The sequence below is a fragment of the Megalobrama amblycephala genome, linkage group LG21 (genome assembly GCF_018812025.1).
Source record: "Megalobrama amblycephala isolate DHTTF-2021 linkage group LG21, ASM1881202v1, whole genome shotgun sequence".
In the NCBI taxonomy this organism is placed as follows: Eukaryota; Metazoa; Chordata; class Actinopteri; order Cypriniformes; family Xenocyprididae; genus Megalobrama; species Megalobrama amblycephala.
Genome location: NC_063064.1, coordinates 4,221,234 through 4,248,673, shown reverse-complemented (window position 1 = coordinate 4,248,673; position 27,440 = coordinate 4,221,234). Strand labels below are relative to the sequence as shown.

The window sequence follows — 27,440 nt, the reverse complement described above, 5'->3', positions numbered from 1 at the left end:
CACTCAAAGAACTTAGCAATCAATTACAGTGGTAACACCCTAGAAACCACTCAGAACACCTTAGCAACTGCTTAGCAGTACACTAGCAAACACTCAGGATACCATAGCAATGCCAAAGAAAATGCCCAGTACACCATAGCAACATATTAGCAAATACTGGGAAAGATGTTCATTCGAAACAACTTAGCAATCGCCTAGTAACACCTGAGAAACCACTCAGAACACCTTAGAGAATTAGCAAATATGGGAAAAGTTGTCAGGCCAGCTTCAACATCATGTTGATGATTCCCCCAATACACATGTCAGAATCGAACAGTTCTGTTAACGTGAAATAACAAGGGTGTTTTAATGTGTGAGGATGACTTTGAAATGTGAGGCCAAGGTTTTGGATTAAGGTAGCTTCTGGATTAGAAATCCACAGGCTTGGCGCTGACAAAGCGACAAGGCTGAACCTTTATCGGAAAACTGACCTTCCTTTTCATCCGTCCCATTTCTCATTTCTTATTAGCTTTCTTCCTCTTTTGAGTAACCTTTAGCCTTCAGATGTTCTCTCTCTCACCCTCATTTTCTTTCTCTTCTTTTCTTGTGTAACAGTAACGATTTCCTTCTCACAACACTGTCACACGGTGCTATTTCCCTTCACAGTAAAGCCACCTATCAGAGGGACTGGATTATACTGACAGACAGCGTACCTCATTTGGCCCCTCAGGGCTGCTTCTCACCACCAGTGTTAGTTTTCAGACTTAACACGTCTCCTCTCATTATCGGCATCACTGGTTGTTTGCCAATCGCAGGTAATTAAAGGAATGTTTGCAATTAAAGGGTTGAAATCCTCCTTGTCAAAACAGTCGAAAGCAGACTGCTATTAAGTGATAGTGTTTTTCTTAAAAAAAAAAAAAAAAAAAAAAAAAAAAAAAATGTGTTTCTTGAAAATTGCTGATGGAGAGCTGAAGAAATGTAGCCATTTCTCAGAATTTAAAAGCGACAAAAGAAAACATCTTTTAATGAATGATTTACTAAAAAATTGTCATTCTGATGTTCATATCATTCCAAACTTTTCCTGAATGGTTTGATCCAGTTCACAAAACGTGTCTGAATGATTCATTCACAAATTTACGAGTTCATTCAGGGGTGCGTTTCTCAAAACCATAATTCACTGATCTATATTTCCTGAAACCAAAGTGGAAACGAACATTTGCAAACAGAATCGCAAAAGCTCTCGACCTTTGGTTAGAAGCATAGTTTCTTGTTAGTATGGCGTGTGGAGTAAATAGTTCATGTTCTTCAGGAAAATGAGCAAGCTAACATGCAGTACAATCTATATCTTCAATTCCATATAAATATATTTTATTCAACGTCTTTTAATTTGTCAAGAGAATGTAGGGGAGAACCATGATTGACTCAAACATCTTAAAATAAAGCAAAACAGTAGAGAACAAAAAATGCTAAATAGTCCTCAGATGCCATCTTTGCTATGTACAGTATTAATTGACATTAATTAGATCTTGAGATTTCCCCCCTTGTGGCATCATTATTGACAGTTCTATAATGTTGAACCAGTGTGGTTCAAATTATAGATGTGCAACAAAGTTACTATGGTTGAGGAAACAGTTATGTCTAGCTGGAATAATGCACCCAAAAATGAAAATGTCCTGATTATTTACTCACCCCAAGGCTATCCAAGATGTTTATGACTTTCTTTCCTCAGCCGAAGAGAAATTAAGGTTTTGGAGGAAAACTTTATAGGTTTTTTTTTTTTTTTTTTTTTTTCCCTCCATCTAAGTGAATGGTGCCCAGCTTAGACCATTTCTGATGGTCCAAAATCCATATTTAGGCAGCTTCAAATGGCTTCACAAGACACCAGTCTATGAATAAGTGTATTCTCTAGGGAAATGATACAAAAAATTATAAACTTTTTCACAGTGTTGGGGAAAGTTACTTAAAAGCAATGTGTTACTTTACTTTTGCATTACTTTTTCTCATCCGGGCTGGGCTTGGACACAGGAGAAGAAAGTTCACTCTTACTTCAGCAAGAATAAACAAAGAAAGAAACATAAATGTGATGTTTATCTAAAGTCATTTTTGCTTATTAGTGTGATTAAATTGGATCATCAAATGTAAGCAGAAAAGACACTGGTTAATAAAGTACATTTGTGTAATTTAACATATTTCATTATTGCAGGTCCACGTAATATTTTGTATGAGTTTGTATTTCACTGTTTTTATTTATTTTGAGGAATACTAAATCTGTTTTTGAATAAGTGAGATGAGTAAATGCTTGCTCACATATAGGGCCAGATCTACTAAATAGGGAACATTAACGTGAGAGCGCAATTCCAAAAAAGGGCAGAAGGGAGTGTAAAGTTCTGCGTGTGATATACTGACGAAGGGCAAATTAAAAAACACAGACACAGCCAGATCATTTCCATAATGATCAACAGCAGTGCAAATTAGAGTCTGGTTTAAGACAAGTTTTTGGGGTGGTAAATAATGGCGCAAATACCAGTAAATTGACTAGCGCAAACCTTACTAAATCACCTTGCATGATTCATTTAAATACTTTACTCCCATAACTTTTGCGTCTGGAGGAGAAACTCCTATAAATTTATATGCAATAAGGTCAGTCACAAAAATAACGGTCCACGTCTTTTCAGTGCTAATTTTTCACTGCGTGTCTTTAGTAATCCTAACAGTATTGTTTTTTAACGCAGCGCACATGACATGAACACATGAGGGCAATGGAATCACATGATACAAAACATGGCAAAAACAAGGAAAACAAACATGGCAAAGAAACAAAGCATAACTATGAAAATAAACCAAAAAAACGTGAACATGAGCCAACACAAAACAAGACATGACAGAATCCCCCCCACTAAGGGCAGCTCCTGACGCCCAACATGAAACAAAAAACTACAGTCCGGGAGGGTGGTCTTGGGGGAGGGATGGTGGGCCAGGCCTGTGCAGGGGAATAGGAGGACCTGGGCATGGCAGAGACCTGGGCCGTGGAGCGTGGGAAGACCTGGCCGTGGAGCGTGGGAGGACCTGGCCGTGGAGCGTGGGAGGACCTGGGCCGTGAAGCGTGGGAGGACCTGGGCCGTGGAGCGTGGGAGGACCTGGCCGTGGAGCGTGGGAGGACCTGGGCCGTGGAGCGTGGGAGGACCGGGCCGTGGAGCGTGGGAGGACCTGGCCGTGGAGAGTGGGAGGACCTGGCCGTGGAGCGTGGGAGGACCTGGGCCGTGGAGCGTGGGAGGACCTGGCCGTGGAGCGTTGGAGGACTGGGCCGTGGAGCGTGGGAGGACCTGGGCCGTGGAGCGTGGGAGGACCTGGCCGTGGAGCGTGGGAGGACCTGGCCGTGGAGCGTGGGAGGACCTGGGCCGTGGAGCGTGGGAGGACCTGGCCGTGGAGCGTGGGAGGACCGGGCCGTGGAGCGTGGGAGGACCTGGCCGTGGAGAGTGGGAGGACCTGGCCGTGGAGCGTGGGAGGACCTGGGCCGTGGAGCGTGGGAGGACCTGGCCGTGGAGCGTTGGAGGACCTGGGCCATGGAGTGTGGGAGGACCTGGGCCATGGAGTGTGGGAGGACCTGGGCCGTGGAGCGTGGGAGGACCGGGCCGTGGAGCGTGGGAGGACCTGGCCGTGGAGCGTGGGAGGACCTGGGCCGTGGAGCGTGGGAGGACCGGGCCGTGGAGCGTGGGAGGACCTGGCCGTGGAGAGTGGGAGGACCTGGCCGTGGAGCGTGGGAGGACCTGGCCGTGGAGCGTGGGAGGACCTGGCCGTGGAGCGTGGGAGGACCTGGGCCGTGGAGCGTGGGAGGACCGGGCCGTGGAGCGTGGGAGGACCTGGCCGTGGAGAGTGGGAGGACCTGGCCGTGGAGCGTGGGAGGACCTGGGCCGTGGAGCGTGGGAGGACCTGGCCGTGGAGCGTTGGAGGACCTGGGCCATGGAGTGTGGGAGGACCTGGGCCGTGGAGTGTGGGAGGACCTGGGCCGTGGAGCGTGGGAGGACCGGGCCGTGGAGCGTGGGAGGACCTGGCCGTGGAGCGTGGGAGGACCTGGGCCGTGGAGCGTGGGAGGACCGGGCCGTGGAGCGTGGGAGGACCTGTCCGTGGAGAGTGGGAGGACCTGGCCGTGGAGCGTGGGAGGACCTGGGCCGTGGAGCGTGGGAGGACCTGGGTCATGGAGTGTGGGAGGAACTGAGCCTTGGAGTGTGGGGTCCTGATGCAGTGGAGGACCTGGGCCATGGTTTGGTGGTGCACCAAGCTCCGCAGCTGCAGGAGTTTGGTACCTATAACCCCCCCCAAAAAAATACTTGGGGAAAACTAAGGCAGGTTTTAGGAGAGGGGGCTCTGGTGTGGCAGGTGTGGCGGCCATGGCGTGGCGAGGCTCTGGCGTGGCAGCCGTGGCATGGCGAGTCTCAGGCGGGCTTGAGTGTGAAGCTGCCCAAATATGGATTTTGGACCATCAAAAATGGTCTATGTTGGGCACCATTCATTTGTATTAGATGGAGAAAAGCCCTGGAATGTTTTCTACCAAAACCTTAATTTCTCTTCACTAAGAAAAGAAAGTCATATATATACATCTAAGTAAATACTCATGAAATTTTAATTTTTGGGTGAACTATTCCTAGTGCAAAAGTCATATAGACTACTTTTATGATGCTTTTTGAAGCTTGAAAGCCACAGTCCCCATGGGACATATTATTAAGTACAATTCTCATTTTGTGCAATACAAAAACAATACCGGTTTAGAATGACATAAGGGTGAATGAATGATATGAATGATGACAGATTTTTCATTTCTGGGTGAAGTATAGCTACTGTACTTTTAAATCAGGGATTTTCACCTTGGTGTGTGCTGTGCGCTGGATGGCAGCCAAGCCTTCTGAAGTTTAAAGAAAACGAAGTGTGTTTGTGTGAGTTATGTGTGTATCATCCCTGGACAGGCCCACAGGCTGACAGGGTATCTCAATGGACTAGAGGACAATCTGGTGTGTGTCACAACATCCAGACGTTTTCTTGCCCAACGGAGACTAATTACTCAGCATGACAACATGTCTCCTGCCTTTCTCTCATCTTCCCTTTCTCCCAGAACGCACCAGACACCTCCACTGGACAAAGACTCAGAGAAAGAGGAAAAAGTTGTTTAATGACAGCACGTTTCATTTGTCTCTTCGCTTCAATTTTGCTGTCAATTCAACACTGCCGATTTCTTTAGACTGCTTGACACGATTGGGCAAAATTTGCAGGTAGTAGTTATAAAGCGACAATTCCTGAGTGTGAATTATTTTGCGACTGGAATGAAAGGAAGTCATGACTTACTGGTACACAACAGAGGAATTTCATTTGCCTAGTCCAACACAATTTTACAATAAAACAAAATTGCATTTGATTTTCAATGCTTACGTATATGCTAATGCACTTTTGTGATGCACATTTTGCAAATGAGGTTGTTTTTCACTTTATCTTATCTATCTATCTATCTACAAAAAAAAATAAAAAATACAAAGTCATACTAACTTTTGAACAATAGTGTAAGACTTCAAGTATTGTTTATAATAATATCTTGTAATGTTCATGCAAATACCTTATATTTTAAGGTATTTGCAGGTAAAATAATTGTATGTAATCTATATTCAATTAAAATACTGTAAAAGAAAAACTACCCTTTTTTCAGTTACAAAAAAATACATTTATCTGAATTTCATTCCATTTCAGCTAAAATAAAGTAATGTTTGCTACCTTAATTCAAATTCAATACATCAGAAATGGAATTTAAAGTCAACATTTATAATCTTGATTAACTGGCAAAATCTAATGCATACAATATATATATATCTATTTGAATTGCAAACAGTACTATTAGTTGGGTACTGAGCATCATTTAGCAAATGAACGAACTCTCCACTAAACATCTTCAATACAAAATGAATGCAGTGCTGATGAAGGTCTCTCATGCCTTCGTCACTGAAGTGTCGTCAGGGAGCAAAATGCTTCCATTAACCTTTTCAACGGCATTTAAAAGCCATGAAAGGACATCGGACGACAGAGTATCATCAAGGACAGACCATATACGAAGTCCCGCCATTGGCAGACACATCGTTCTTGACGGCTAATCCAAACAGTCGTGCCCTTGCCAGCTACACATGAATTACAGAGAATTTGTTTCTAATCGAGCGAAATCCCAAGATCGGCAGGAATTACGATGATTATGAGCAAAACTAAGCAGCACTATTAGGAGTGACATTTGAGTTGGGCGTTAATTTTCTAATAACATGCCTGAATAGCCGTTATGATAGACGCTTCAGGATAAACACCAGATGTCCGGACAGATGAGAAACCTTGGGAAGGGATCACAGAATATCCATGGATTGAAGTGCTCTGCACACACACACACACAAAAACACTTTGGATTTAATTGATGCTACAGGAGAGGAGAGCAGATCTTTAAGGGGGGTTTGAGTAGCAACAGAAGGCCTTTAATCACAGTGCTGGAATAGAGACTCAAGAGCCTCAAAAGCTGTCGATAAGAGAGAAAATCACGGAAAACAAACCCTCAGCACTCATTCATGTGAGAAATCAAATTATATCGGACTCCCATGACATGTATCGGAATGCAATGGAAGTGCAAAAGCGCAGTATTCATAGATTATTATAGACCACAGATGCCGTGTGGCAAGAGCTGATATTTACAGGGAGAAGAATGTGGGGAAACAAAAGTAAAAATAGCAGAAATGTATTTGTTCAGCATGAATATTCAGGAGACGTGTTTGCATAAAGATCTTCCATATGGTGATAAAGTTAACTCTTTCCCCTACCAAAAAATATTACTCGCTCTCATGCCGTCCACACCCGTAAGACCTTTGTTAATCTTCGGAATGCAAATTAAGATATTTTTGTTGAAATCCGATGGCTCAGTGAGGCCTGCATAGCCAGCAATGACACTTCCTCTCTCAAGATCCATTAATGTACTAAAAACATATTTAAATCAGTTCATGTGAGTACAGTGGTTCAATATTAATATTATAAAGCGACGAGAATATTTTTGGTGCGCCAAAAAAAAAAAAAAAATAACGACTTATATAGTGATGGCCGATTTCAAAACACTGCTTCAGGAAGCTTCAGAGCGTTATGAATCAGCGGTTTGGAGCGCCAAAGTCACGTGATTTCAGCAGTTTGACACGCGATCTGAATCATGATTCGACACGCTGATTCATAACGCTCTGAAGCTTCCTGAAGCAGTGTTTTGAAATTGGCCATCACTATATAAGTCGTTATTTTGTTTGTTTGTTTTTGGCACACCAAAAATATTCTCGCCGCTTTATAATATTAATATTGAACCACTGTACTCACATGAACTGATTTAAATATGTGTTTAGTACATTAATGGATCTTGAGAGAGGAAATGTCATTGCTGGCTATGGAGGCCTCACTGAGTCATCGGATTTCAACAAAAATATCTTCATTTGCGTTCCGAAGATTAATGAAGGTCTTACAGGTGTGGAACGGAATGAGGGCGAATAATAAATTACATTATTTTCATTTTTGGGTGTACTAACCCTTTAATTACGTACATGTTGAATGACAAAGTAACCTTGTAAAATTCATACACTACACAGATAAGTGCATAGTGTATAGTGCGTCATTTGGAACACAACTTATGTTTTGATCATCGTTCTGAATCCGACCCAGACGTGTTTAACAAATACATGATTTTCTCAGCTTTTTGTTCAAAATGTTGCTTTTTTAATGAAACTACCATTCAACAAAATATTCTGGGGGGCATAAAAGTTTTGTGTAAATGATTAAAAATGCTGGCGCGTGCAAAAAAACTTGACAGGGAAAGAGTTAAAATTAAGTATGCACAATACACGTGCACCTCTTACCCCCAGAGCTCGCAATGCCCACTCAGGATTCCCATCATGCTTTGCTGCAGTAAACATGTAACGCTGTGTCGAGTGATGGAGTCAGAAAGGTCACGAGGCAGCGCTCGCAATAAACCAGCCGGTACCTGCACAGCTACAGCTCATAAATATGAAGGAGACTGACATTTCTAAATTAAACATCATGAGGAAATCTGTCAACACTGCAATCACACGCTATGGGGGACTGTCTGAACACTGCTGCCTGAGTAATTAAGTTGTTATAACAACTTTTCATTTCTTGACTTGGATTTCAAGCACCAATTTAGTGCACTAAAAAGTGTGCAAGGTAAGGAGAGAAGGAGCTTGTACCACATTTCGGTTAAGCTTTATTTTTAATAGTCCACTTTAGACATTCTACTAACTCTCATTGGAGTATTAGCAGACTGTTAGGTTTAAGGTTAGTGTAAGGGTCAGTAGAATAAGTTGACATGTTGCAAAGTTACTTAGTAGAATGTCTGTTGGGGAGCACCAGAGTAAAGTGTAAGCAGATAATACTCTAATAGTTGACATGTAGTTGCAAAGTTACTTGTAATTAGTCTAAAGTGGATTAATCAAAAGTGTTACCCGAAATTCTTCCTTAAAAGAGGGACTGCAAGGATTTTGGTAGCATTCTCACGCTTTTGAAGTTGTTCTGTTTTGATCATTCAAATGTGAGTGACTGTTGAGCTCACTAGTTTCAAGAAATGCAAATGAACATTACTTTGTGACTTTGATATATATCAAGTAAAAGTAATAATAATAAAAAAAAGATAAAAACAAAATAAAGCTTTCATCCTGGGCAAAATATTCATCAAAACACAAAGAGACAGATGAATCGAATCAAGTAATTAATGACACACTTCAAAAGAATTAAGGAGATAAAACAACACAGAATTAGACTTACGGATCCGATGAACTCTGATTTTACCGACTTCAAAGAAAAAGATAATTGACTCTAAACAATAAGATAAATCATACCACGATTATGATCATTAAATCATTATAAACTAACAAAAGAATTATCAAATAAACAAAGAAAGAAATGTATTTCTTAGAAAATATTTGATATTGTTAGAAATATTAGCAACACTTTACAATGTTTCATTAGTTAACATTATATAACTGCTTTATTTAACATAAACTATATATTTCTACAGCATTTATTAATCTTAGTTAATTTTAATTTCAACATTTACAAATACATTACTGAAATCCAAAGTTGTATTAGTTAACAATAGTTAATGCACTGAACTGACATGAACAAACAATGAATGACTGTAACATTAACAAAGATTAATAAACATCGTTAGATCACGTTAGTGCAAACTTATGAACCTTATTGTAAAATGTTACTGAAATATTTGTTATAGAAATGACTACTACTAATATAAAATAAAATTGCTTTAAATATAATCAAATTATAATAATTTAATTATCATCTTTGAACATTATATAATAGGCCATATCTGTGTAACAGACATTTAAAACCCACTGGGCCTCATACATACAACAGAAATATAAAATAAAATGTAACAATATTAAATTACTACTATTACTACTGTTACAATTGCTGGTTAGGAGCATAAACACGCACGACGAGGAGTATAGATGTATAGAAACAACACATGAACGATACCAGACAACACATGACTGAAAACGCAGGGCTTATATACATGGGATAACAAGGTGGGTGATGGAACACAGCTGGTGGTGATAATGAGGTGATCAGTTACTAAGGGAACAGACTAGTGGTGGGAAATAGTACAACACAAGTCCAGAAACAAGTCCAAAACACTACTACTATTAATTTAATTACCATATTTGATCAAATATAATTTTTGTAACAATCATTTAAACCCATTGGGCCTTACGAAATAGCACCAGAACAAATTTTGTGTGTAAATTGTAACATGAAGCTATACTCACATGAATCGTCACATGCAATTTAGTGGCACGATTTATGTACAAATGGATTTAGGAATGATTTACTCCTAAATTAGTTTTACTCATCCTGCTCATGAATAAGGCCCATTATTGTTTAAACTGAAATCAGCACCAGCATTGTAAGCAAAACCCATGGACAACACTGCTTTATTCTTTTCACACATAATATCTTCAAAACAACAGAGCACACTCTCAACAAACATTTTATCATGCACAATAGCTGCCGCTTTCAGAACACTCTCTCAAAGCTGATGCGCTTCTAGTAATTCTGAATGACTCTCAGTTAATAGGCAGAATTAATGAATCAATATTTGATTAATGAAGGTCTGGAGAGCTGTAGATCATCTGCTCGGACTTGAAACAGTCTAAAAAGACAGTAAAAATCAAACACCAATCTCTCTGGGCACTACCGTGACTGTTAATTGTGAATAATTGTCCCAGCAGGCTTCTCAAATGTGTGTGTGTGTGTGTGTGTGTGTGTGTGTGTGTTGCGACATCTCTCTGCTCGTGTGGGTGGTTGGTTGGTGTCAGTCTCAATAAGCCACTTACATTCTCAAAGCTCATTTCTCTCTGGGGGTGGTTTTAATATTCCTCATTCAATCTTTGCCGTCTGTGCCGAGCAGAACATGAATAATACACTCTTATTCTGTTGTTTAAGTTCAGAGAGGCATAAAAATAAAGGTCTGTTTTTGTACTTCTTGACTCATGATGAGGAAAAAAAGTAAGGAAATGTTTGTTTGCCAGTGACATTGTGTTGTGTTACAGTGCTTTATTTCGTTGTGTTGTGGCAGAGATCATTTCGTTGTGTTGTGACTTTATTTCGTTGTGTTGTGGCTTTACATTTCGTTGTGTTGATACGGCACATTAACTGTTAATTTCGTTGTGTTGTGGCTTTATTTCGTTGTGTTGTGGCTTTAAATTTCATTGTGTTGTGAACTTATGTTTGCTTTTTTAATTTTGTTGCGTCGTGCACTACTGGGCCACCGTAATATACACTATATATACGCACTCCGCCTTGCACCTAACAACGCCCTTCAGCCGTGACTTAATCACAACACAGCACAGCCTCTTGTATTGCTTTTATAAAATGGTTACCACACAATACAAATACAGTATTAAAGCCAGAAATATGTATCAATGCAACTTTCATGAAGTAAACTTTTTCTAAAAGCCTTCCTTCCGCCGGAAAAATAGTCCCTGACCGTGAACAGCAACAGAAGTTACATTATCATGCCATTAGATGGCGACAAAGAACTGTCTTTATGAGTGTGTCAGTCAGTAGTGAAGACTTTTACATTGAAAAGACTGAATTGTAGGGACAAGGGACAAGACGCAACTGACAAATGCTTTGAGTAGCGCTGTCAGTCAAGGGAAAAACCTTTAACTGTTAAAAGGACAAGATAATACATCGGACATTTAAACAGATTTTTTTATTATGAACATAGGACTGACCTGAAGGGAAATGCTAAATCTGAATGCAGGTAATAAACTCGCTCATTCGATCTCTTTCTCACAATACTCTTCTACATAATACAGTAAGCTTCAATGAACAATATCAACTGAGAACAAACAGTTTACGTAGAGTGGTTGCTAAGAGTGATGTGTAGTGATACAAGGAACCGTTGGGTGAAGCGGTCATAGCCGTGTTTCATCATGAATAAAACGCAACTTTTGACCAATCAGAATCAAGGACAGGAACTAACCGTTTTATTATATATATATATTGTATAAGAGTATTTATAATAGAGAGATATATTACAGTTTGAAAGCAGTTTCTTTAGCAGGGACCTTCATACCTGCTAAGCTGCCTATTAAGTCATTGGCAGCAAGGTTCAGGCACAGGATAAATCATGCAAAACTGTTTTCAGCATACAAACAAATCCAGCATCAGTGATAGTGTGAGAGAGGGCCTTGGCTCAAATTTGAGCTGTCAGAATGTCAATGACTACATTTAAGGGATGTTGTTTACTTATTAAGTGTCATTGATTTTCTAGTCACAATCACATACTGCAGGCTATTTGGATTACATTCACTTCATTTATTCTGTCTCTCTCCATCTCCATTCAAGGATTTGTTGTGACCTTGCTCTTTGTATGCATGTCACTTTTCAGAATGAATGTACCAACCAGACATCGATCTTCAATCTGCAGAACATCATCCGCACAAACAGAATTGTCATTCAGATTTAGAAGTTAGTTAACCTGCAGTATTGATGAGCAAATGAGCATTTAAAGCGTAACCTTAAGAATATTCTACACAGAACACAGGTCACTCCTGTTATGCAGAACCATATATATATATATATATATATATATATATATATATATATATAGGTGTATCAATAAACCTTGAGGGAGGTTGTGAATCACATTCCTCCAACCTCAGCCTCTCTCTGAGCTGCAGGATCTCTGCTGGATCTCCACTTGAGATGAAGCCTTTGATACTGTGCTCAGTCTCATCTTAAGGTCTTATGTGAGGAGTTATGACATCTCCAAAACGCATATTCTCATCCATTTGGCAGCTCAGTTAACAGTCTAACAAAGTAAACGTGTTGGTCATCCACAGCAGTTAAACCTGCATCAAATCCGAACATATAAACATAAACGCCTAACTAGTCATTATTGATACAATCTGGCATTTCCTGCCTCAAACACATCTCACTGTTTGAGGTTGGTAGAAGGCAATGGTTAGTTTTTCTTACTATTTCATACATACTCTGCAGACTAACACTTCAGTATAGGGAACACGTATAAACTTTATTAATTACGACTTTTCCATTAATAAACTCTAATTTACTGCTTATTAATAGGTAGTAAGGTAGTTGTTATGTTTAGGTATTGGGTAGGATTAAGAATGTAGAATAAGGTCATGCAGAATAATAGACATTAATATGTGCTTAATAAGTACTAATAAATAGCCAATATTCTATTAATGTGCATTCTAATAAGAAACTAGTTAAAACACCCTAAAATAAAGTGTTACCAAACCTTCCTTTTGAAATCTTCATTTTCAGGGCCCTATATAGTTCAGTCCCATATGGGAATCTCAAAGCAGCTTCATTTTTAAATTGTTGAATTGTACCCATTTTCAGAGATCGAAAACCAAATGTGGCTCACTTTGCATACAGCTGATATTTATTGCATTTAAAGAGGAATATCTGAAGAATTAATAATGTTTAAACTAGAAATGTATCTTGTTTCCCTCTATCAAAAGAACTGCATAAAACATAACTCTCTGAACATAACTACCAAAAATCCACTGAAAATAGTTGAGGATCATTAATTTGCTCTCAAAAGTGTATTTATAAGAATTTATATTGGATTCTGGGATTTTTGTTCATTTTTTGTTCAACTTTTGGAGCTATCATGAGCTTCATGTGTTGGAGTTATAAAAATATGCAGCATCGTAACTACACGTTACTGCATTAATATCCCTATGAGATCTATGAGATTGAACCATATAGGGCCTTAAAAATTAAGATTCCAAAAGAAAAGTTTCATAAGAACAAGAATCTAAAATGACATAAGATATCTTTGAGACTTCTTGAATTAAAGTTAGGGAAAAAAAAAAAAAAAAAAAAAGTTTGTTTTTGGCACTCAGAGTGGTGTGTTGTGTTCAGTTGTTTTGATAGAAGGAAACAAGATACTATTCTAGTTTCAGTGTTATTTGTTCTTCAGACACTCTTCTTTAAACACAATAACTATCAAATTCAACAATTTGGACATGGAGTCACAGTGGCGTCCCAATGTCTATATAAGGCCGTAAAAATGAAGATTCCAAAATAAAAGTTTATTAAGAATGAGAATCAGTTACAGGCTTGCAAACGCTAGAAAAGTAATATTTATGACACTCATACAGGTATGTTCTATGCAAATGAGCTGATAGAAAAAAAAAAAGATACATTTCTAGTTTTAACATTATTGTTCTTTAAGATATTCTTCTTTAAAATATTTTGACCATTTGACCACTGAAAATGTGTGCAATTTACCAATTTACTCATGGGGCCACATTAACGTGTCCATATCTCTAGGATTGAACCATCAAGTGCCTTTAAAACAAAGTTACCAAAAGGAAAGTTTGTTAAGAACCAGAATCTAAAAGGATATTAAGATATCTTTAATACTTCTTGAGTTACAGGTATGCAAACTTGAGGCAACAAAACAAAAGAAGTGCTTCTTGCCATTTTTGAACTATCACAGTTGGCATATAATGAAACAAAGATTGCTAAAATAAACAGATTTTACTAAAAGACCTACCAATTTCTGTGTAAAAAATACAATAATGATGCTGCCGTCTTTCTAAAGTAATTTTTACACCGATCTAAATTGGCTCCAAATCTCAGGTGAAAACTGTCATTTTGATCCTCCTCTACAAAGTAATGGAATATTCGGTAAATATACATCTGTGACATTTAATATTTTGGCTTTCATCACTATTTATGTTTGTCTTTGTACAGTAAAAAATATTAACTCAATCAAAAATCTGAGCCGGGGACCTCTGGTTGAGTTGACATAGAATGACCCTATAGATTAAAAAAAAAAAAAAAAAAAAAAAAAAAAAAAAAAATCAACATTGGCATAAGCATGGTAATGAGGAGCCATCAATGGTCTTATTAGAAAAAAATGCTACAGTTAAACAATTACAAGAAGTATGGTGCTTTTTCATAAGGGCAAGTACAACATAGAATCAAGAGCTTCTGGAACTTCCTGAATCATTGTCCAAACAATTGGGTTTCCCCATGTGTAAAATGTGTTCTGTTTTTATATTAGGAAAAACATGGTCTTCAGATATTCCAAGAGATGACATACTGTAACTAAAATCATTAAGAGCCTGATGAACTATTAAGGAGTAGGAAATAAACAATTTCAATTTGACTTCCAATGGCACTTTTAAGTAGAACATTCTGTCAAACTGATAAGGTTCCAGGTGCTTAAATAATATAAAATACATCAGATATGCCATGCAAACGAGTCATTTTTAACTAATTGCAGTTACATCAACCAACTCTGCATGTGTGGATGAACACAAAAGAACATTTTGCAAAAATGAATAAACAAACTATAGCAAACAAATACATCTCACGACAGAGCATGCCCGGGACCTCGCAAAAACGGTTCACAGCTCACAGTTCGAAACCAAACTACACCCTTGCCTCCACCCTTGGATTACATTCTTTATTAGTTGATTTATTCTGTCAGTTTGTGATAGTGACATGCAATCTGATTGCAGCTAATTAGCATGCTAATTCATGGGACTGTATTGACTAAGGGATTGATTTGGTTTGTGGTGCTATCACCTGTTCAATACACCTGCCAGAGAGACACACTAGCCGAGAGTTCAGCGTCCTCACTTCTCCTCTCTTCACATTGTCAGCCAGTTTTCACACCAATCAATTCAGTGTGTCAGTCACAGCGCGGAGAGTCATTTCACTTTGTTGTTTGGGGTTTTAAGCTACCGAATAGCATATTTTAAGCTTCATTTTTATTCATACTTGGCATGTAAATGACACTCGCAACTGAACCAAATCAGCTGATTATTGCAAGCATAGTATGGCCAGACTCATGAAGAAATAAAGGTAACACTTTACAAGGTTTTATTAGTGCAAATTAGTTAACATTAAAGGTACAGTAAGCGATTTCTGAGAATCGTTGTTGCACGAGCATGCAATGAAAGAGTGAATGTCTCTTTATGAAAGCAGTAATAGTAAGTGAAGCGAAATAATGATTTCATGAAAAATAAAGCTAAGACAAAACATGAACATATAGTACATAAGTATACACAAGCAAGAGTTTGTTGTTAGTCACCAGCAGCACACACTCAATACCAATGTTACTCACGTATGGAGCAGAAATAACACAACCTTGGCATCAATTTTCAGGCCTTCCCACTCAGGTCTCTTCAGCGCTGGAAAGCTTTTCTAATATTAACGTGGGTCCTAAAGCTCTTGCCTTATCTTAACCTTTCTTTTTCCAATGATATTTATAATGTAATAGTTATATTAATAAATATCCTGATGCGTCCAAGCTTTATAATGATATTTTTATAACACTAACGCATCGCATCACTGCAGAAGGCTTTTATTAACCCCCAGGAGCCGTGTGGAGTATTTTTATGATGGATGGATGCATTTTCTTGAGCTTCAAACTTGTTGGCCCCATTCACTGCCATTATAAAGCTTGGACACGTCAGGATATGTATTAATATAACTCTGATTGTGTTCATCAGAAAGACATATACACCTAGGATGGCTCGAGGGTGAGTAAATCATGGGGTAATTTTCATTTTAAAGTGAACTATTCCTTTAAAGCTACTTCTCAAAAAAGTAGCCGTTTGCACAGGCATGATTGCCGAGTGATTGCTTTTATACAAAATATCAGGTAATGCAAGTTAATATTGTGTTACTAACTGCCAGTTATATTGCCTGTTCTTTCTCCACCACTGAAAACAGTTTCAAAAAAGAGATAGCAAAAACTCAGTTTTGTTGCTAAAGGAATTAGTGTTTTTGAATGACTCATTTGAGAGAATAATTCTATTACTCTCTCATAAAGTTTAATTCCTGAATGTGAGCATGTTTTTTAATGAATCGGTTGAGTGAATAATCCAATGATTCACTCATAAAAACAGTTTGTATGTCAGAACTTGCATACTAAATAGATACAACATTTGATTTGTAAAGCTGACTTTGTGAACAGTATGTTCTATATGTTATGAATGTGTGTAGTATGAATGAATTCTGGATGTCCTGTACATATGTAGCAGAAACAAAACAACCTTGGCATCCATTTTCAGGCCTTCCCACTCAGGTCTCTCCGGCACTGGAAAGCTTTTCTAATATTAACGTGGGTCCTAAAGCTCTTGCCTGATCTTAACCCTTCTTTTCCCAGTGATATTCCTCTGAGCTTTTGTAATGTCTCTCAGTCATCTCTCTGTCTAAAGTCTTTATTCAAATCTCCCTCTTGCTCACTCTCTCTCCTCCCCCATCATGAATGGACACGCCCCCTACTGCTGATTGGCTACAAGTTTGTTGTGGTGCTTGTTCCGATTGTGTTTTTTTCCCCCCAGAAACTGTTTACTGCACCTTTAACTAACATATAGCAATTAATTTGTTAAAATATTTGTTAAGCTTTGTTAACATTTGTTCATTGTTGGTTCATGTTAGCTAAGGTTCATTAAATAATATTAACAGAAACAACTTTTATTTTAAATAATGTATTAGCAAATGTTGAAATTAACATTAACAAAGATTAAGAAATGCTTTAGAAATATTTTTTCATTGTTAGACATATTTAATAATGTAGTTAATGTGAACAATTAGAATCTATTTATAAAGTGTACAATGCAAAACAACAATTCTCTTTTATTGATCTAGCAAAGCTTGGGGAGTCAATGATACAGCTGCTCATTTTTGATGCACTGAAAAGTAAAAAAAAAAAAAAAAAACAGCAGCAAAAAGAAAGATATGCAACTCACACACAAATAAATGAAAAAAGTCAGGTGTTGAAAATTAATCAAAAACAAAACAAATTGGAGTTGAAATACACACATGGGATGGATGCCCAGAACAAAGCAGAACTCTTTAGTCAGGGATTGAACAAAATAAAAAGCCAGCGGTGCCCTTGGCGAGGGCAGAGTTTTGCACCACATCCCCACTGTGAAGTCATCAGCGAGGGTTGTGCCGGACTGGCCTTGGGCAGGAAGGGAGGCTGCTATTTCTGCTAAAGCAGAACCAGAGGGGGCGGTAGGGGAGTTAATTGGCATCAGCCGATGCCCAGATTAACATGCCTGGCTCTGGGGTGGCGGCCAGGGTGGGCAGGATGATGCTGACAGGCACCATGCTGGCACTAAAGGCATGTCAGGGCAGGTGTCGGAAACGGTTAGGGCTGGGAAGAGATATCACTCAGTAGGGATGAAGCTTCAGCGAGGACCCTATAAGAGGGGCGGAGGGGAATGACACGGAGGCCGAAACACCTTTTACAAGTTCTTTGTGCTCCCATCAAAATATAACATTAAATTTCATTGAATTAGTCTTAATGCACGACTGCTCAACTTGACATCAAACTGTATGTGAAAATGCATCAAAAATGAAACTGTTTCAAAAAGTATCATAGAATCAGCAATAGTTTTATGGGTCTGTCTGGACATGTACAATGGTAATACTACCTCTGAAGTATCATGTAAATTGTATATAATTTATACAAATATTTATATTATTCAATACAAATGTTTAAGTAGTTTGAGAGCATAATTACGTCATTCACAGTGGGTTTGTTCCATAGGATTCTTATGGCAGAATTTACTCAGCAGGATACTAATTATTGGATGATGTGAAATCAAAAACATGGTGAAAACAAGATAGTAACAAACGGAGAGCGATAGACCATAGTCAGACAACAAATATGATATTAATTCATAAAGGTTATTCAGCGACTGTATTCTGAAAGTTCCCTTGCTAATCCTCAATTACTGCTTACTGGCCTCAATCCTAAACTTGTTTTTACAGTCTCTGCGGTGTTGCAAAGTACTTATAGTTTTACCATCAATTTTTTTTTCTTTAATGAAAAACATGGTAAGTTTTGCTGAATCTATATTAAGTTTAAATAAAAACCATTGGATTTGTCAATGAAATATGTCTCTTCATTATGTTCTTATATTTTATTTAATTTAGTGGCCTTGAAAACAAATGCATTCAACTTTGGGAAAATGTGTTAAACTGTATTTAAATGGTAGCACAACTGTATTGTGTGAGATTATGTAATTCAAAGTACAGTAGTCAACATTTGAAGTGGATCAAAAAAGTTAGGACAACTTTGATTAATGGTTTTGATCCGCTTCAAATGTTGACTATATTATACAAAGTAGAAGTAATAACAAAGTGTATAGTTATTGACTGCAAAGTGTGTAATGTTTAATATTTGGAATAAGCCAAAGGTACTGAGCATACAGTATATACTATAATATATTCAGTGTATATTGCTTGTGTTTTGTAATGTACTTAAATCACAAATAAAGTGTACTTATAACACAAAGTGTACTCATAACAGAAATAAAGTATACTTATAACACAAATAAAAGTATACTTATAACACAAATAAAGTATACTTATAATGCAAAGTATATTATAACAAAAAATTATACTTTTAACACAAATGAAGTATACTTATAACACAAATTAAGTACACTTTAATATCACTAATCAAGCATGTAATTAGTCCCTACACAGACATATACTTAAAGTGTACTAAGTATACTTGAAGTTGTTCCAATTTAGTACACATAAGTATACTAAATATACTTAAAGTTGTATTTTAATACTACTTAATTTCAACTTAAATATACTTAGTACAAAATTAGTTGTTTCAAAATAGCACACTTTAAATGAACTAATCATTAACACACTTGAAATATACTAATAATTAGTCTTGCTGCAAGTATACTTAGTATACTTTTTTTTCACTAGGGACATCCTGGTCAAAAATTATGTTTGCACAATTTGGCATGTTGCATTCAATATTTTGCCATTGCTAACAAATCAGTGCACCTTAATTACTTACTCATTATTTTTGTGCCCTTTACCAATAGCAATATTTATCGGTTTAAAAAAAAAAAAAAGAAGGCAAAAACAAAAGTTTAATTAAGCTTGACAGTCTAAAAAAATATATTAAAAATTGCATCATAATAGATCTACCACACATTTTGTGTAGTTAAAGTGTATTTTAAATTCAAGCAACATTTAGACAGAAATTAATTTTGTTTTCTATATATAACAAATTAAAATATTTGATGTTGATGAATGGAGAGATGCAAATTGCCTTATATTATGATATAAAAAAAAACACACAAAAAACATATAACCCCCCCCCCTCCCCCACCTAATATGTACTTTATACTAACTACATTCAGTATCCAATAAATTCTATCCATAGTACTAAGACACACATATCAGAAAAATAACAGTTTCCTGACAGCTACCCACATGTCAAAGTACCACGGCTTTACCATCTGATAGCATCAATGTACCATGGTTCCACCACAATACTTTAATAGTGCTGCTAAAATGATTTGACGGAAATCTCCTCTATTCTTTGCTAAACTTTAATCTAAATGTGCCCTAAAATGAAGCACTTTTGGCAGAGATAACACCTTCCCCATTATGAAGCTCTAATTGCAGGTTGGCTACATATGAGCGGTGCGATTAGGCAGCCGATCTGATAACAGCTCCAGCACCTTCATGCCTCTCTGCTCATAGCACTTAAAACTCTCCTTAAGCGACCAGACCTTCGGCTCTCCTGCCACGCAGGTTTAAACACTTAATCGTCTTTAATTACACCATTTCAGGAGGAAAATTAGTATGGGAGTAATACATCTAAAAGTCCAGGCTAGGAGATTCATTATTTCCTTATTTGTACAAAAAAGCATATAAAGGGGGGGAAAAAAAATGGACAGAGTGTCTTTTTTGCTCATTGATAATAATGCTCGGCAAGAGATTTCCTCTGGATTCTGTCTCACATCTTCAAAGCTATTACTCTGCGCTACCACAAGTGACCCACAGGTTTATAAATGCCTCCGAGCTGGAGCCATCATCCCAGAACAAAGCCAAGCCGGAGAAGTGCTGCGCTTGGCAGAAGGGATGTCAAAAGTCAGGTGATTAGAATACTTCCTCCTGTCCACCGCAGGTGTTTTTGTGGGGGAGGATAATGCTGCTCATTTTTGTAAGCTTTCTCCGCCTCATTTAAATAAATCGAAATCAGCCCCAAGACTCTTGAAAAGTGGACCTATACCATTTCTCTCCTTTATCATATTCAGAATTTGCACATTAACATATTCATGCATTTAACAGGCAATTATGTTGTGGGTCCTTATAGTGCAATTAATCTTAAGTATTAGCTATTGGGATTAAAAGATGGTGGAGTAAAATAGGTGGGAGAATAATTTAAATCTGAATCTCTTCATCAAATCAAACAATATTGCATCAAGTTATTTAAACAAATCATGGGGTCATTTTCATTTTAAAGTGAACTAATCCTTCTCAAAAGTTCTCAAAAAAGTAGCTGTTTGTTTCAGTAGCCGTTTACACACCGTTCTTGCACTGGCACGATTGCCGAGTGATATGCTATTGCTTTTATACAAAATTTCAGGTAATGCAAGTTAATACTGTGTTACTAACTGCCAGTTACATTGCCTGTTTTGTTCTCCACGATTGAAAACAGTTTCAAAAAAGAGATAGCAAAAACTCAGCTTTGTTGCTAAAAGAATTAGTGTTTTTGAGTGACTCATTTGAGAGAATAATTCTATTACTCTCTCATAAAGTTTAGTTCCTGAATAAGTAAGCATTTTTTTTAATGAATCGGTTGAGTGAATAATCCAATGACTGTCTCATAAAGAGAGTTTGTATGTCAGAACTCACATATTAAGTAGGTACAACATTTGATTTGAAAAACTAACTTTGTGACTGTTAAAACAGTATGTTCTATATGTTATGAATGTGTGTATGAATGAATTCTGGATGTAATGTTGGTTTTGTCATGTGACATATGCCGTTGCATTGCTTCACTGCCATTCACAATAACCCTCATAGGATGATATGTGGAAGTAGTAGGTCATAATGTTAGTTTTCACCTACTGCTTTATAAATACTACAAAATCAGACATACTGGATTTGTACATACACAGTAAATTTTGCAGTGTTAAATGAACTCTATAAGAGTCAAATTTAACACTCGGCCCGAGTGTATTTGGTCCCACTCAGAATTGGTGATAAATTGACTCTTGTCATAGTGTTAAATTTTCAGAGTTAAATTAACTCTATTTTGAGTAAAAATTTAACACTGCTCAACACTTAATAGTGTTACTAGAGTTTAACACTAGGGGAAAATTAACTCTTTTTGGTGTTACTAGAGTTTAACACTAGGAGAAATTAACTCTGTTTGGTGTTACTAGAGTTTAACACTAGCGGAAAATTAACTCAGATTAGTGTTAATATTTCACTTATGTAGAGTTTATTTACATTTGTAATAGTGAAAAATTCTCAAATTTCAAAACCCAATTGGTGTTTTCAAAACAGAAAAGAAAACAAGTTCAACGACATCACATTTAAAACATTTATTTAAACGTTGTCAGGCTCAAAAAACATACACGTATATGCACAAAAATACATCACATCTGCATGAAATGACAATACATCACTGTATGCAGTACAGAATCTGTTGAACCACCTAGCTAAGCAGCCTTGCTCTAACCTCAGCAATACAAGGACTTCACTTTGCCAGCATATTTGTTGTACACTTTCATTCTGACAACAAGAGTGTACATCTTGTGTAGAATAGTGTTATAAATGGTGCCCAAAACAAAGTGTGCCTTAAAATTAGTTCACCAAAAAATAAAGTCTCTCCTTAACTCACCCTCATGTCATTCTAAACCTGTAAGGCTTTTGTTCATTTTCAGAACACAAATGAAGATATTTTTGATGAAATCTGGGAGACTTCTGTCACTTCATTGACAGCCTACACAACTACCACTTTCAAGGTGCAGAAAGGCAGTAAAGACATCATTAAAGTTACCCATGTGACTCTGTTGATTTAACTTCAGTTTTATGAAGCAACGCAAAACCGGACTTGCGTACATGAGAGCACCACGACGCATGAGTGATTTGCTGAAATGAAAGCAGTCGTAAACTTTCAGATTTCATTAAAATATCTTCATTGTTGTTTCAAAGATGAACAAAGGTCTTACGGGTTTGGAATGGCATGAGTTAATGACAGAATTCTCATTTTTAGGTGAATTAAACCCATTAAACATTAAACATAATCCCATTAAACATTTCATCAAAAGGCAACAAAAGAAGAGGCTGACTTGCATGGAATGACATGTTGATCAAGAATGAAGAACTGGTGAACTGAATTCTTGGTTTCAACAGCCAGGTGATAGGACTGAGCACTTCCAGCGATGTCTTGAAGATGCTCCTCAATGCTTGTTTCACTCTGAGAAAACCAAGCAAATTGCAGAGGACTAATGTTAAATAAAGAAAACTACAAGAAAATAATAATAAAAATAGTAATAAATAAAAACAAACCTTCTAGAAGACAAGATATCCCCACTTGAGATGTAGACGCCTTTTCTGGCCTTGACAAGACAATCCTTTTCCTGATGAACAACAAAAGCATTTTAAGATCAACACTGCTTGAATATTGCTATACGAAGTTAATCCTTAGTCACATTTAAAGGGTTAGTTCACCCCCAAAATGAAAATTCTCACCCTCATGTCGTTCCAAACCCATAAGACTTTTGTTCTTGTTTGGAACTGATATTTTTGATGACAGAATGCCGTCAGATTTCCTTCCATAGACTGCCTTTCCAACTGACACTTTGACGCTTCAAAAAGTTCATAAAGACATTGGAAAACTAATCCATACGAATTGGGGTTTAGATCAAATTGTCTGAAGAGACTTGATTGCTTATAATGAACAGATTTAATTTAGGTTTTTACTTGCATTTAAACATTGATCAGCGAACATAAGCAGAAGCTCAACCGAACCTTAATAACACACAAAGCCAAACCTCATCCGGAAGCTCAAACGCTGGTTATGCAGCACGTAACCAGCACGGTTCTTGTGCGTTATTCAGTTTCGGTTGAGCTTCTGCTTATGTTTGCTGATCAATGTTTACATGCGAGTAAAAACAAAAATTAAACCCGTTCATCATAACAAGCGACCGATTCTCATCAGAAAATTTGGACTAAACCGCTCAATTCATATGGATTAGTTTTACAATCTCTTTATGAACTTTTTAAAGCATCAAAGTGTCAGTTGCAAAGACTGTCAATGGAAATAAATCTGACAGCATTCTGTCATCAAAAAGATCTTCATTTGTGATCTGAAGATGAACGAAAGTCTTGGGTGAGTAATTAATGACAGAACTTTTCATTTTGGTTGAACTAACCCTTTAATGCAACACCATGGCAATAAAACTGCCATGAAAGATGACACAATGAAATTCTCATTTCATTTTGTACCTTCAAATGATACTCCTTGTTCTTTAGCAATGCCTCTCTGTATAGTTTTGATTCTCCAGGTCAAGTATCTGGTGGCACTCTCACCAACATACCAATGCTCCTTAGAAAGACAAAAGCACAGAAGAAAAAAAAAGAAAAAAAACTTAAATCCAAGAGCAAAATACACTATTTAAAACTTGTCAAATAATTAACTAAAAAAAAAAAAAAAAAAAAAAAAAATGTGTGATACTTACGTGGGGGTGGGGTCCACTGAGATACAGGAACACCACAATTACTCTGGGATATTTCTCATTCACATTCCTTGGTTGTGATGTACTGCAAAATAAAAAATATAAAAATGTATATATATATATATATATATAAAAAAGAGAGGACTATGGTGAAAGATCATATTATTATCTGTATATGAAAATTACCAATTCTCTTCTGTCATGTCAGCTGACAGGATATTGACAGTTTCTCATTTCATCCCCCAAAATCGTAGTTTGATTAATTTATTATAAGCTCCCCACCATATTTCTGCAATGGATTCCACCGGCTTAAAAAAATAAATAATATTAATATTATATATATATATATATATATATATATATATATATATATTTATGTCAAAACTTGAATATGGTATGTAAAAATACTACTTCAAACAAGATTTATACATATTCTTCTAAATGTTTAATCAAAGATCAAATTAATGTTGGATTTTTAAATTGATTTATTAGTTTCAACAGTAAGTTTTTTTTCTTTCCCCCTCAAATGCATAAGTAATAACGTGTTGCCCACCTTTTTTAGCTTCATCATCGAGCCTCATTCGTGTACTTGAAAACCTTTCTTCAATAATGAGTGTGTCCTGTGAGTCGGTGGAGTCAAATGATGAAGACAGGGAATTGTTTGAGTGCACAGGAGAAGCTTGTTAATTAAAAAAAAAAAAAAAGAGAACAAAATACGTTAGTTCAGCAATATGTGCTATGCCAATAATAGTCACTGCTAACAAAGAGTGAATTTCAATATGCGTTACTTGTATCAACCGCCGCTCTGCTCAAGTCAACTGATTGTTTATGTCTAATAACAATAATATAAAATAGTTGTTCGTGCTGCCGTGATCATTGCAGAAGGTTAAAGTGACGAGAAACAAAAAAGCGGGTATTTTTAAATGAGACTTTCCGCCTTCCCCATCGCCTTCTTCGTTGCGCAGTGTTGGGCCATGTTAACGCTATCCCACAGCGCCATCTAACTTACGTGGCTTCAATAAAAATACTATGGTGGCATTTGACAAATCGAATTTAAAATTAACTTCATCGTTACGTTTACATTATAAAATGTTGAAAACACCAGCCACAGCCCTACCTGTAAGATTTCGACCATCCAAACACATAAAAATGTGTCAGCTTACCCCCTATTGTGATGTTAGATAATTAAACGTTAAAAAAAACTGTAAACACATTAAACGGATACACCTAACTACAGCTGAAAATCAAATTAAGTAAGATTACTGACATAATCTAAACTTTATTACCACATTGTGACGAAAAAACACATTTCTCCAACATAGGCCTAGTGACTTGCAGCGAAGTTATTCAGTATTTCCGAGTTTAAACCAAATTAAACCAGATAAAAAAACTACAACTGCATTATTATTAGCACAATTGTTAACATCAAATATTAAACTTACGTTTTAATAAGTTAATTAAAAGAACTTACCTTTTAGTGCGAGGCAAAGAAAATGGCGACGAGAGAACTTCCGCTCAGGTCTTCGGAGTTGGCTTAAGGGGCGGAGCTTAACAGAGTAAATTTAACGAAGCAGAATTCAACTCTGATTATTTTCACCAACACTAGGGGGTATTTTTCACTATTTGTTGTTAAATTAACTCCTTAAGAGTAAATGCAGATTAACACTGTTTGATTAACACTGTTGATTTTACTGTGTACTGTTTTTGTCAACTATATAGAAGGAATGCAGGCGTATTCTGAAGCAGAATCACTTGATTCGTTCTTGAAAGACTCACTCATAAAAAAAGACTGTAGCGTCACCATCAACTGGTGTAACCATGAAACCTACAGAAAAGACTCACCACTAATTCACAGACCGACATTCTGACTGGAAAGCAGCAATACAGGCTGAGTGATGTGAAAAGTCTAAGTGTTTTTGGACTGTTACATCAGCACTCTTGGAAAGTTGTGCTGTCAGATTTGAGGACAGGATCAGATTTGAGGACAGGAACTAAAGGTTCTATAGACCCAGAAAAAAATAACGCAAGAGGCTCTTAAATCAGCTTTCTGCTTAAATATAGCCAGTCCCTCCTACCTGTACTTGAATTATTTTATTTCAAGAGGGGCACTAGGCTTCATTTGCATGCTCTCTATATAATTGAGCCACATGAGTATAGACTTCTAGAGAAGTGTTGAGTTACAGATCTATGCTACATAACATATTTGTGACAATACTAGCATGTTCTGTGATGTCTATTCCCATGCCGGTAGGGACACACTATGCTATACATATCTTTGTATCAAAGTGTTGCATAGAATTGTGAAACATGAAAAGGGTCATAAGGATCCATGGAAAAAAATATATATTTCATCCATTCCCTGTAGAAATTAAGAGGTGGATATGCTCATACTGTACGTGACTATGAAAGTTCCCACCGGACTCCGTAAACAAACCCACCTGCTCAGTTCATTACACATTCATGCCAAAAGTCAAAGCATCTCATATCAGAAGGGGGAAAAAAATAACTAGGGATTTTAAAGAGAAACAGCCAGGCGACTTTGTGTCTCGGACCGTAGAGTTTTCTGGGATCAAATTACAGTTCCGTGGCCGGCACCGAAGGGAACGGCCGCTGCTGGATGCGTCACACACCTCTCCCCAGGCAGATCTGCAGGCAGTGGACACAGCTGAGCAAAATGAAAAATGATTTCTGTGAAAGGTTAGCTGCCATCATCCTCTCAGCCTGTCTCTGCTGGCGCCTGTCACTCTCCATACACCAGCTAACCTGATTCACAGCAAATAAAGACGGAACATATTCTGTCTGCTTTAGAGAGACTGTGCTAGAAGCAAAAAATAGAGGTAGATCGAGGCAGGCACACTAAATTGTTTTTTAAATGTTAGTTTATACAGTCCAAGCCTTTCCTTTATCCTATACAATTCAAAGTTAACATAATGCTTCTTATTTTTGTTAATAATTAAAAATGAATGATTAATCTTTATCTTATACCTCCTCTACTAAACATGTTTAGTGGATGGAATTTAACAGCTTGACAATTCCATTAACAATTATTTTATTACCTGAATATCATTTGTGTCAACAAATACACTGTGTGAAGAAAATATCTATGTATTTATTTATGAAACTACAATTTATAACAACATTGTGAATGTAGGTCTCACAAGCCTTACAGGGATAGTTCAACCAAAAATAATAATCATTTCATTATTTACCCTCATGTTGTTTCAAACCTGTATTATTATTACTATTTCTTCTGTGGAACATAAAATATTTTTTGAAGAAGGTTGGTAACCTCAAAATGTCTTCTTTTATATTCCACAAAAGAAAAGAAAAAAAAAAGTAATACAGGTTTGGAACATCATT

The 27,440-nt window shown here is 37.1% G+C and overlaps 1 protein-coding gene and 1 long non-coding RNA gene across 4 annotated transcripts in view; both read right to left on the bottom strand.

Annotated features, from left to right (window-relative positions):
* The window catches only part of fhit (fragile histidine triad diadenosine triphosphatase), a 447,851-nt gene that overhangs the window by 31,857 nt on the left and 388,554 nt on the right, over positions 1–27,440 (bottom strand). The window lies entirely within an intron of this gene.
* LOC125257196 lies at positions 21,927–25,246 on the bottom strand. 2 transcript variants are annotated; one of them, XR_007182264.1, is made up of 5 exons: positions 25,198–25,246; positions 24,634–24,759; positions 24,084–24,165; positions 22,912–22,982; positions 21,927–22,819 (listed from the first exon to the last, which is right to left on the bottom strand). It is a non-coding gene; the product is annotated as an uncharacterized LOC125257196 (long non-coding RNA). The 2 variants fall into 2 exon arrangements; XR_007182263.1 differs by lacking the exon at positions 25,198–25,246 and adding an exon at positions 24,869–25,123.